Here is a 12,009-nt window from a genome sequence, read left to right as displayed (position 1 = left end):
AAGTATTGTAGTAAATCTTTGTGTGTTACGCTCCAAACCTTGACATAATGTACTTATATATTTTTTTAAATCACAAGGACTTTTTACCCTGTAAAGTATAATCCCTCAAGACACACACCCATCCACACACCCTCACCCCCCAAGCCCATACACAGTAATAAAATTTTGTTACTGTATTGTAAAACCTTTACAATAAAGTTATAACTTTGACTGATACTACAATAATTTTTGCTTTAAGAATGTATAAATAAACCGTATAATGAAAATAGGTAGTGAACTATAAGATGTTGCCGAACACTTTTCAGTTATCCTGGATTTAATAATTACAGTGGAGTTTGTATGTGTTTCTTTGCGTGTACATTTATAATTGTCTGTGTGTGTTTTGACTTATCACTAAGTCTCTAATTGTAGCAAATCTCCTAATATTTCCAAACACATCAAATTACAGTAAATTCACTTTAAAAATAAAATCTCGGGGGTATGGTGCCACCAGCAGGTCAATCTGTACCTGTGAGGTGAGTGCATCAGCAGCCTGATGGCAACATCAGACTTTCAGATACCCCCAAATTGCTGCTGTGCCTTTGGCCCTCCCGTTGATCTTCGATTTGCTCGAGCGGGCCCAGTAACGTCTCCATTGGAGACTTTGTTGTTACTGTGTCTGGCATATCGAATACGTCACGGGGAGTTTGCCAGGCCCTGCCGTGCGGGCGAAATACTCTCGGTAGCTTGCCAGGCTCTCCGAGAGGGGCAGAGGAATCGAACTCGGGTCGGCCATGTTGGCCGCTTGTAAGACGAACGCCCTACCACTGTGCTATTTGGCCAGACCCCAAAAACTTGGGGCAAAGTTTACCAAGAAAGTAAATGGCCAAAAGTTAGGTATGTGGGAGACATACCCACAAACCACCTCCGGTTCAGCTATATAATTGGAGGCATGGCCTCTCTGGTTCCTGATCGAACTGCATAATGGCCATGATCCCAGAGACTCAGAAACGAATCTCGGAACCCAAAAGCTTTTGGCAGAAATGCATCCTGTTCCTGCAGTAGTTTACTGGCACTGGGCCACTCCAGGTGGGAATAGGTTTCGTGCCTTGGCCTGTTCTCCCTGGCGGCCTAGTGACTGACATCCTCCAGAGGCCACTGGACAGTCAGGTTTGGGCTTGCAGTGACAAGACACACGGGGTCTCACCACATGGGGGTGGAGCCGACTCTCTCCCCATTCCAACGAGACCCCAAGTCGCCACCTACAAATGGCCTCTCTGGCTCCTGATCAAGCTGATTAATAGCCATGATACCAGAAACTCAGAAACAAATCTTGAAACCCAGCAGCTTTTGGCAGAAATGCATCTGGACTGCATACAAGGTGGCTGCCGGCTCAGAACTTAATTGGAAAGCCAGGTATGAGCCAGCGGTGACAGGGCAACTGCAATCTCATGAGAAGGGGAGCGGTACCGGCTCATGCTTCACGCTCTACCGATGTCATGAGTTGCCCCGCACAAGCGGCTCTCTGGCAGGGCCATGGCTCCAGAGGCAAAAGGACTTAATCCAGAGCCCGGAAGCTTGCGGCAGAAAAGTGAATGGGCCATGCGTTAAAGTCCGGTGCCATGCCTCCCCAGGAAGGAAAGGGTGCTGCTCCCTTCCACCTTCCCCCACCCCCGGCAGCAAGGTGGCTGCCATCTCAGAGCGTATTGGAAAGCCAGATATGAGCCGGCGGTGATGGGGCAACTGCAGTCTCATGGGAAGGAGGGCAGTACCAGCTCATCCTTCATGCCCTACCGATGTCACGAATTGCTCCCACAAGCGGCTCTCTGGCACGGCCATGGCTCCAGAGGCAAAAGGACTTAGTCCAGAACCCAGCAGCTTGCAGAAGAAAAGTGAATGGACCATGTGTTAAACTACAGCACCATGCCTCCTCAGGAGGGAAAGGGTGTTGCTCCTTCTGCCTTTTTCCCCCTTGGCAGCAAGGTGGCCACCGCTTCAGAGCTTATAAGAAAGCCAGGTACAAGCCGGTGGTAACGGGGCAACTGCAGTCTCATGGGAAGGGGGTGGTACCGGCATGTCCTTCACACCCTACCAAGGTCACGAGTTACCTCCCATGAGCAGCTCTCCGGCACAGCCATAACACCAGACACACAGAAACCAATCTCGTAATTATCTGGCTCCTTGCATAAATCCCAAATCGTGGCTGTGTGACATTATATGATCCTCATAACCAGCTGTAGAAAACAAAATATTTCACAATGCCTTTTCAGCAATTCTGATTGTTTGGGGGGAAATTCTAAACAATAATGGTTCATCTTTTGTCAAAATAATGAATGTAATCAATGTAGAGGAGAGTTAAGTAGAAATCATCTGCCTCACAGGCATTTGGAGGGGTGGGAGGGGGGCGGTATACTGGGGTTCTTGGTGGTGAAAAATGAGTACTGGTGAAGGGAAAGGTGTTTGATCACTGGTGAAGGGATGGGTGTTTGATCATTGTATGACGGAGACTTAAATCTGAAAGCTTAGTAACTTTTCCCACAGTGATTCAACCCGAGTTCGATTCCTCCGCCCCTCTCAGACAGCCCAGCAAGCTACCGAGAGTATTTCGCCTGCATGGCAGAGCTTGGCAAGCTACCCATGACATATTTGATATGCCCAACACAGTAACAACAAAGTCTCCAATGGAGATGTTACTGGGCCCGCTCGAGCAAATTGATGAACAACCGGAGGACAGTGACAGTGACAGTGATTCAACAAATAAATATAAAAAGAAAAAAAATTAAATTAAAAAAATTAAGGTGGAGTTCATGCCCAATTCAATAAATAGCAGTACTCCTACAAAAAAAATTAAAAAATAAAATAAAAACAAAAATAAAATCTCTTTTTTCAGTCTTGATTTGCAAAATGCAGGATAAAATAATTTTAATAATTTTTCCTTAAGGTTCCATAAAACCAAACCAATTTGCAACATCCACAGACCAATATCTTAGGATAAGAGTAGGTATAAATTCAGGTATTACTTTTTTAATGTTGAAATATTGTTTTACTTACCATTAAGGACCTCCTAGAACTTTTTCGTTTAAGAACTATGTGTTAAACACTTCTATAAAATAAGGTGATATTTTGGGGGAGGCTAATTGAACCACATCCAGAAAAATATGCTTTTTACTTACATAAATAAACATAAAGGTGGATGTGTCCTGCATTTCTTATTTCACCCTCATATCAACTCACATATATTTCATATTTCCTATAAAAGTAGAGCTAAACTGAAAATTAAAGTTTTTTAGCACACATACGTCATTTGAAGTAAACTACTGCCATTGCCTAGGGCTACCACTGGACATGAAATGAAATGAATGAAAGTGAAATGAATCACTTCCTGGCCTTTTGACTAAGAATAAACATAAAAAGTGAAATGACGTGTGTTGCTACCTTCTAAGTAATGTATTAGCAGTAGTAAGAGCTGGATCAATCCTAACATCCTTTATTTTTTAGGGACTTCATATTTTTTTTTAGCTGTAGTTTGCAACAAATCCTTAATGAAGTGGAACCTCTTACTTTCAAGTGTACTTCTTAAATGAATAATCATTTTAAGGAGTAGTCATAACTGCTTTGTAATTATGGGTTATATTAAGCCAGATCTTGCCATTTTTCTACATATCTGCTACAAGTAGAACTGTAACTCTTAAATATAAGATGACACACTCAACTCTGACCATAAAAGATTCCACCTGTTTTTACAAGGCATTTGAGTTTCCAGACTAAAACTTCAGCTTCTTCATTTCTGATATTCTCTTATAAATTGCATTTACTAAATAAAAAATATTCAGTGAAAGATATGTGGACACCGGGAGCACCTAAGATACTAGAGATTGGGACACTATCACACCAGCAGAACTCAAAGAATGGGATGTTGGACTATTCAAAACAAACAGAACATTGGCTTCCACCAATATTTCCTGGCAAGGAATCTGGAACAAATGTAATGATCGATTTATACATTGCTTCCCACTTAATCAAACACAGTTTCACCAGATCTTAGTTCCATTTCGAAGTTTTTCCTGGGCAAACTTTCACAAGTATCACCAACATTTCTCAACATTGAGTAAACCAAAAATCAGTAAATAGAGTCAACAAGAAAAGAGTAAGCCAGTATACACCAGTAAGTAAGGTCTGCAAACCAACATTGGGAAGAGATTGCAAAGTATTTTGTAGATTTAACCAGACTAGGGATCTTGGGCTCCACACAGAAACTTCTATCAGCTCCAAGCCGATAGAGTGCTGGGTCCACTAAGAGCTGGGTGGAGAACCAATTATATTGGCAGCTCAAAGGAAAGAGGTGGAGATAGAATAGGAAAAATATGCAGACTCCTCCATGTAGAAACTTGTCGATTGTTTATAACACAAACAAACGTTTGAGATAGAAAGACTCTGGAATAGTAAAGATGGTGGACATTGAATGTTTCTGGTATCATACTTCTTGCCTTTTAAGAATCTTGTTGTGGAGTTGGAGAGATAGCTCAATAGGTTGAGTGCAGGTTTTGCAATCTCAAGAGACTATCCTAAAAAAAATGACAATCCTGAAAAAAGCAAGAGAGAGAGCTCAGTAAGACTCATGGGTGCTACAACTTGTGCTTCTTCTTATCCTAGAGTGCACGGGAAATTTGTTTCAGCTTCCATTGCATATCCCAAACTGTTAAAAAGTTATCTGATCAATTTGGAGATTTAATCGCCTTTTTGTTGAATCATTCATGAATCAGGCAACACCACATCCTACAGAAAGGCACTGTGCTCGAGCGTTTTACTAATCCCCTGTCTACTGTTAAAAAATTGCAATTGTGAGCAAAAGCCCACCAAGTTAGTAGTTTGACAAATACATCCATACAGGCCCCTCTCAGGGTTGAGAGAACTCAGAACTCTAGTAAATTGCTGCTAGTGATTCCTTATATTAGCCAAGAGGAAGCTAAAATTAAAAATTAGTAGAAAACCTTTCAGTGTCCTGGTAGGTTTTGAAATTGTGTTCTCTGTTTTGACCTCTTGGTTATCCCAGAATAACCGGAACCAGCTTATTTCTGGAATTCCTTTATCAGTGTCCAGGTGCTCAGATCTCTACTGAAAATATTTGATAAGAGGAGGAAAAGAGCGATTCCCATTTCTCCTTCCTTTTCAAGTTTATCCTATTGTTTTCCTAGGACAGCTTATCACCTTCTTGCTTTTCTTGTTTGGTGTCCTCAGAACTTAGTTTGGTAGCCAAACTAAGACTGGGGACTCTAAAGTTGGTGGAATAAATATGTGGTTAGAACTACATTTGCTGTGGGGGACAATTGCCAATTTACAGGAATTATCTAAGCTTTCTTTCTTTGACTCTCTTTGGGAGTGATTTTTTGAATCTCAGGGGAGAAATATATTTTGCAGCTTCTTTGGAAATGCCCCGAGTTCAATGAATTATTTAATTCCAATAGAAATATTTGTAATTTATCCCATGATAGAACGGGCAAGTGTTTAAGTTAATATTTTTTAGAGTAAAAAAATGAGACCCCCCACCAAATAATCCCAAACACAAAATTTTAAAAAGATTTCTTCCGTAAGGTAAAGTAATACTCAGCAGGAATAAAAATTCTGACTGAGGCGGGCAATTGTGGCATTCTCTTGACATCATTTAGGCAGCAGTCCTATTCTTTGAGGAATCAAGCAACTCTGCTTTATAATATCAGTCTTTTTTTTTTCAGCCACAGAGTGTTTTGAGTACAACCACGTATGTGCAAAGAAGCAAAGGTGAAACGTAAGAATGCATTCTTAAGAAGAGAGATTATGCTGGAAAGAAAGATGGCGGCCGCACGGGAGCCTTGTGGAAAGCGGGTTTGAGCCGGGCTCGGGGAAGCGGCGGGGACCTCATGGGAAGGGGGGCTTTGTGGGCCGTCCCCCACGCCCCACCGAGGTCGCCAGCTGCCCCCCACGAGCGGCTCTCCGGCACGGCCACGGCCCCGGAGGCACAAGGACTTAGCACAGAGAACCAGCCGCTTGGAGCAGAAAAGCAGGTGGACTTGTGTTGATCCGCGCCACCAAGCCTGCCCGGAGGGGGAAGGGCGTCGACCAGCCCGCCCGCTCCTCTCTGGAAAGAAAGATGGCGGCCGCACGGGAGCCTTGTGGAAAGCGGGTTTGAGCCGGGCTCGGGGAAGCGGCGGGGACCTCATGGGAAGGGGGGCTTTGTGGGCCGTCCCCCACGCCCCACCGAGGTCGCCAGCTGCCCCCCACGAGCGGCTCTCCGGCACGGCCACGGCCCTGGAGGCACAAGGACTTAGCACAGAGAACCAGCCGCTTGGAGCAGAAAAGCAGGTGGACTTGTGTTGATCCGCGCCACCAAGCCTGCCCGGAGGGGGAAGGGCGTTGACCGGCCTGCCCGCTCCTCTCTGGAAAGAAAGATGGCGGCCGCACGGGAGCCTTGTGGAAAGCGGGTTTGAGCCGGGCTCGGGGAAGCGGCGGGGACCTCATGGGAAGGGGGGCTTTGTGGGCCGTCCCCCACGCCCCACCGAGGTCGCCAGCTGCCCCCCACGAGCGGCTCTCCGGCACGGCCACGGCCCCGGAGGCACAAGGACTTAGCACAGAGAACCAGCCGCTTGGAGCAGAAAAGCAGGTGGACTTGTGTTGATCCGCGCCACCAAGCCTGCCCGGAGGGGGAAGGGCGTTGACCAGCCCGCCCGCTCCTCTCTGGAAAGAAAGATGGCGGCCGCACGGGAGCCTTGTGGAAAGCGGGTTTGAGCCGGGCTCGGGGAAGCGGCGGGGACCTCATGGGAAGGGGGGCTTTGTGGGCCGTCCCCCACGCCCCACCGAGGTCGCCAGCTGCCCCCCACGAGCGGCTCTCCGGCACGGCCACGGCCCTGGAGGCACAAGGACTTAGCACAGAGAACCAGCCGCTTGGAGCAGAAAAGCAGGTGGACTTGTGTTGATCCGCGCCACCAAGCCTGCCCGGAGGGGGAAGGGCGTTGACCGGCCCGCCCGCTCCTCTCTGGAAAGAAAGATGGCGGCCGCACGGGAGCCTTGTGGAAAGCGGGTTTGAGCCGGGCTCGGGGAAGCGGCGGGGACCTCATGGGAAGGGGGGCTTTGTGGGCCGTCCCCCACGCCCCACCGAGGTCGCCAGCTGCCCCCCACGAGCGGCTCTCCGGCACGGCCACGGCCCTGGAGGCACAAGGACTTAGCACAGAGAACCAGCCGCTTGGAGCAGAAAAGCAGGTGGACTTGTGTTGATCCGCGCCACCAAGCCTGCCCGGAGGGGGAAGGGCATTGACCGGCCCGCCCGCTCCTCTCTGGAAAGAAAGATGGCGGCCGCACGGGAGCCTTGTGGAAAGCGGGTTTGAGCCGGGCTCGGGGAAGCGGCGGGGACCTCATGGGAAGGGGGGCTTTGTGGGCCGTCCCCCACGCCCCACCGAGGTCGCCAGCTGCCCCCCACGAGCGGCTCTCCGGCACGGCCACGACTCCAGGGCACAGAAATCAATCTCTTAACTAGCTAACTTTTAATAGAAATTCTTCCAGGGTCAATAAGTAAAATAGCAGAAATTCAAAACCGCGCGGCCGCTATTGCGGCCGCGCGACATCATTTTATTCTTAAACCAAGTTTTAGAAAGCAAATCATTTCACAACGCTGTTTCAGCATGTCTGATTGGGGGGGGGGTGGGTCGTAAACTCTAAACAATAATTGTGCATCTTCTATCGAAATAATCTATCTAGTCAAAGTAGATAGAGTATTAACTAGAACTCATCTGCCTCATAAGAATTGGGAGGGGTGGGAGGTGGGGGTCTATTGGGGTTCGGGGTTAAAAATGAGTATTGGTAAAGGGAAATGTGTTCAGTATCTACATGACTGAGACCTAAACCCGAAAGCTCTGTAACTTTTCCCACAGTGATTCAATAAATAAATAAATTATAAAAAAAAAAAAAAAAAAAAAAGAAAAAAAAAAATAAAAAAAAAAAAAAAAAGAAGAAGAAGAGAGATTATGACTTTGATCAACTGATGAGAATATTGAAACTCTGGGCCTGAGGGGACCTGTCCAGCATGTCCCCTGGAAACCACAATTCACTATTCATTCAACCCAGTGTTGTCTTGTGAAATTCACAAAAGTCATAAGAATCAACTTATTAGGCCATTTGCAAAGTGGAAAGAGATAATTAAAAAATAGAATATAAAATGCACATTTTACAACTCATATAAAATAATACATATGAATAATACCTGCACTATAACACTGTCCTCCCATTGTTCATTGATTTGCTTGAGCAGGCACCAGTAACGTATCCATTGTGAGATTTGCTGTTACTGTTTTTTTTTAATCGAATCACTGTGAGAACACAGTTCCAGAAGGCCAAATCTAAACATCGGACATGGGAGTCTCCCGGTGGACAGTTCCACAAGAAAATTGACCACATCATATTCAATCGACAGTTTTGCCTGACCAGTTGCTGTTGTCCTAGAATTCCAAATGGGATCAGACCACTGTCTCCTTCATGCAAAATTTTACTTCATGGAGAAGGGAACAAGGACTGCAACGTTTAAGAAGAGAACTCCCAGAATGACCACCAACTGGAGGTCTTTGGCATTGTTGCAGCAACGTGGGAAGATGCCATTGTTGACAACATTGACAGAATACGATCGATTGGTTCAGCACTTCCATGACTTCTCAAAGAATGCCGAGAGTGGGAAAGACACAAAAAGACGCCTGTCTTCGGAAATTCTCGAGCTCATTCGCCTATGTGGCTTGGCGTGAGCCTCAGGCAATCACAAGCTAATGTCTGAGCTTGTAAAGCTGTGCAGAGAAGTGATAAAAGACCTCAAAGAGAGAAGAGCAGCAGTGTTGGCCAATGCAGCAAAAGCCGGAAAAAGTATTGGCAATGCTCACCTGTTCTTCACCAACTACAAGACCAACATGACTGCCCTCTGACATCCTGATGGATCTATCACATCTTCCAGAAGGGCAATGGAGAAGATTATCCATGACTTCTACTTGGTTCTCTTTGATAGCCATGTCAACCTGCCCACATACCAAATTACACAGGATGGATATGTCATTCTCAATGTTCTCCCTTCTGAAATCCGACACACCAATTCATCGGTAAAGTAGCATAGAGCACCCAGTCCAGACAAGGTCAGACCCGAACACCTGAAGAATCTGCCTCCAGTACTTGTCAAGAAACTGGCTTGGCTCTTCACATGCTACCTGTCTGAATACAAGATTTTGTCCCAATGGAAAACAAGCAGGACCGTTCTGTTGTACAAGAAGGGAGACATCCGTGATATCGGCAACTATCGCCCAATCTGTCTGTTGTCCATCGTCTACAAATTGTTCACTCAAGTCATTCTGAATAGAATAGGCAGAACACTAGATAAAGGACAACCATGTGAGCAAGCCAAGTTCCAAAAAGAATTCAGCGTCATCAACCATATCCACAAAGTGACCAAGTTCATTGAGGTTTCACAAGAGTTCAAGATGCCATGCTAACTAACATTCATTGATTTAAAGAAGGCCTTTGATTCTGTTGAGACTGAAGCATTAATCGAAGCTCTAGCCAAACAGGGTGTTCAAACTCAGTACATCAGGATCCTCCATGAGCTGTATTACAGATTCACCACCAGGATCTCACTATTCTACAAGGAAGTGATCATCGACATCAAGAGAGGGTTCGGCAGGGTGATACCATTTCACCGAAAATCTTCAGTGCCACCCTCGAGAATGTCATGTGATGACTGGAATGGGAAGGAATGGGAGTGAAGATAGACAGTTGGCAACTACACTACCTCTACTTTGCTGATGACATTGTTCTAATAATAGCAAACATTAGCCAAGCGGCACAAATGCTGGCCGACTTCGACCATGAATGTGGAAAGGTGGGACTGCAGCTGAATCTCACCAAGACAATGTTCATGATAAACGAACTAGTCTCTGATGTTCCATTCGCTTTCAATGGAACAAACATCTCCAAATGCAGCAGCTATGTGAACCTGGGTTGAGAATTCAACATGAGGAACAACTTGGAACCAGAACTCCGCAGGGGAAGAGAGCAGCATGGAACGCCTTAAAGAGCCTCAAAGAAGTTGTTAAGAGGACGAATAACCTTCAGCTCCGGAAACATCTTTTCAACTCCACCGTACTTCCTGCACTAACATACGCCTCAGAGACCTGGGCCCTATGAAAACAGGACGAGAACGCTATTCAGGTATCCCAAAGAGGAATTGAAAGAGCTATGCTTGGAATATCACATTTCACTCAAGTGAGAGAAGGAATCCGGAGTTCCAACCTCCATGAGCAATCAAGAATCAGGGACACTGTCTTGTTTGCCAAGGTATCGAAAATCAGTTGGGCCGGACACGTAATGTGATTTGGAGATGACCACTGGACTAGAGTCATTACTGACTGGATTCCACGGGATGTCAAAAGAATGCATAGATGCCCACCTATGAGAAGATGGTCAAACTTCGTCGTCAAAACCCTGAACAAATGGTTTGAGGCTCTTTGTGTTCCTCTAGCAAACAAAATGCCATTGGGCTACACTAGCACGCTACAGGTTCAAAAGGAGATGTTACTGGCACCCGCTCGAACAAATCAAAGATCAATAGGATGACAAGTGATGCAAGTGATACACCATGAGAACAGTCACAAAGCTTTCAGGTTTCTCAGTCATACAATGATCAAACACCCATCACTTCACCAGTGAACATTTTCCACCACCAAGACCCCAGTATACCCCCCATCCCACTCTTCTCCCTGTCAGTGTGGCAGATAATTTCCACTTTACTCTCTCACTTTGATTACATTCAATTGTTCGACAGAAAATTTTTGGAATTTTCCTCCAACATTCAGACCAGCCAAGAAGCCATCATTAGATAATTTGTTTTCTATTGCTGATAATGATGAGCATACTAGATTTCTGATATTTTAGTAATTCAGTCTGGAGAGATTTCTGCCAGAAGCTTCTTGGTTTCTGAGATTGGTTTGTGTGCCTCTGGGATCATGGCCATTCAGGAGTCAGAGGAGCCATTTGTGGGTGGCAACTTGGGGTCTCGTCAGGGCAGAGAGAATGGCTGGTTCCAGACCCCACCCTGTGAGGCCCCACATGTCTCTCACTGCAAGCGCATACCTCTCAGTCCAACAGGCTCTGAAAGATAGTAGTCACCATGCTGCAGAGGGAAAGAAGGCGAAAGGGACTCTGCCCTTTCCCCCCACCCCCGGGGTGGCACTGGGCCATAGCTTAATTCACAGCCCAGAAGCATGAGCCACTGTGAGATGCAGTTGCAAAGCTTTCATGTTTGATATTGAGCTACACAATGATTGATCACCCATCCCTCCACCAGAGCAAACATTCTACCCTACCACAATCACTTAATGACTTAATCACTTAACTTCCCGTTAGTCGTCGATTTGCTCGAGCAGGCGCCAGTAACGTCTCCATTTGTCCCTGTCGCGTGCTAGTGTAGCCCAATGGCATCTGTTCACTCCGGGAACATGAAGGGCCTCAAACCGATTGTTCATGATCTTGACGAAGAAGTCTGAACATCTGGTAGGTGGGCGGCCACGCGGTCTTTTGACATCCCGTGGAATCCAATCAGTAATAGCTCTAGTCCAACGGTCATCTTTAAATCTCATTACGTGACCAGCCCATCTGATTTTCGACACCTTGGCAAATGAGACAGCGTCCCTGATCCTTGATCGTCGATGGATGTCAGAACTCCAGATTCGTTCTCTCATTTGAGTGAAACGTGATATTCCAAGCATAGCTCTTTCTATTCTTCTTTGGGAGACCTGAATAGCATTCTCATCTTGTTTGCGTAGGGCCCAGGTCTCTGAGGCATATGTTAATGCAGGAAGAACAGTGGAATAAAAGAGATGTGCCCAGAGCCGGAGGTTCTTCGTCCTCTTAGCTATTTCTTCGACGTTCTTGAAGGCGTTCCAAGCCGCTCTCTTCCTCCTGCGCAGCTCGGGTGCCAGGTCATTTGTCATGTTGACCTCTCGACCTAGGTACACATAGCTGTTGCATTCG

Source organism: Sorex fumeus, unplaced genomic scaffold, assembly GCF_029834395.1.
Source record: "Sorex fumeus unplaced genomic scaffold, SorFum_2.1 ptg000033l, whole genome shotgun sequence".
NCBI classification, from domain to species: Eukaryota; Metazoa; Chordata; class Mammalia; order Eulipotyphla; family Soricidae; genus Sorex; species Sorex fumeus.
Note: the sequence above shows the minus strand (reverse complement) of the source record.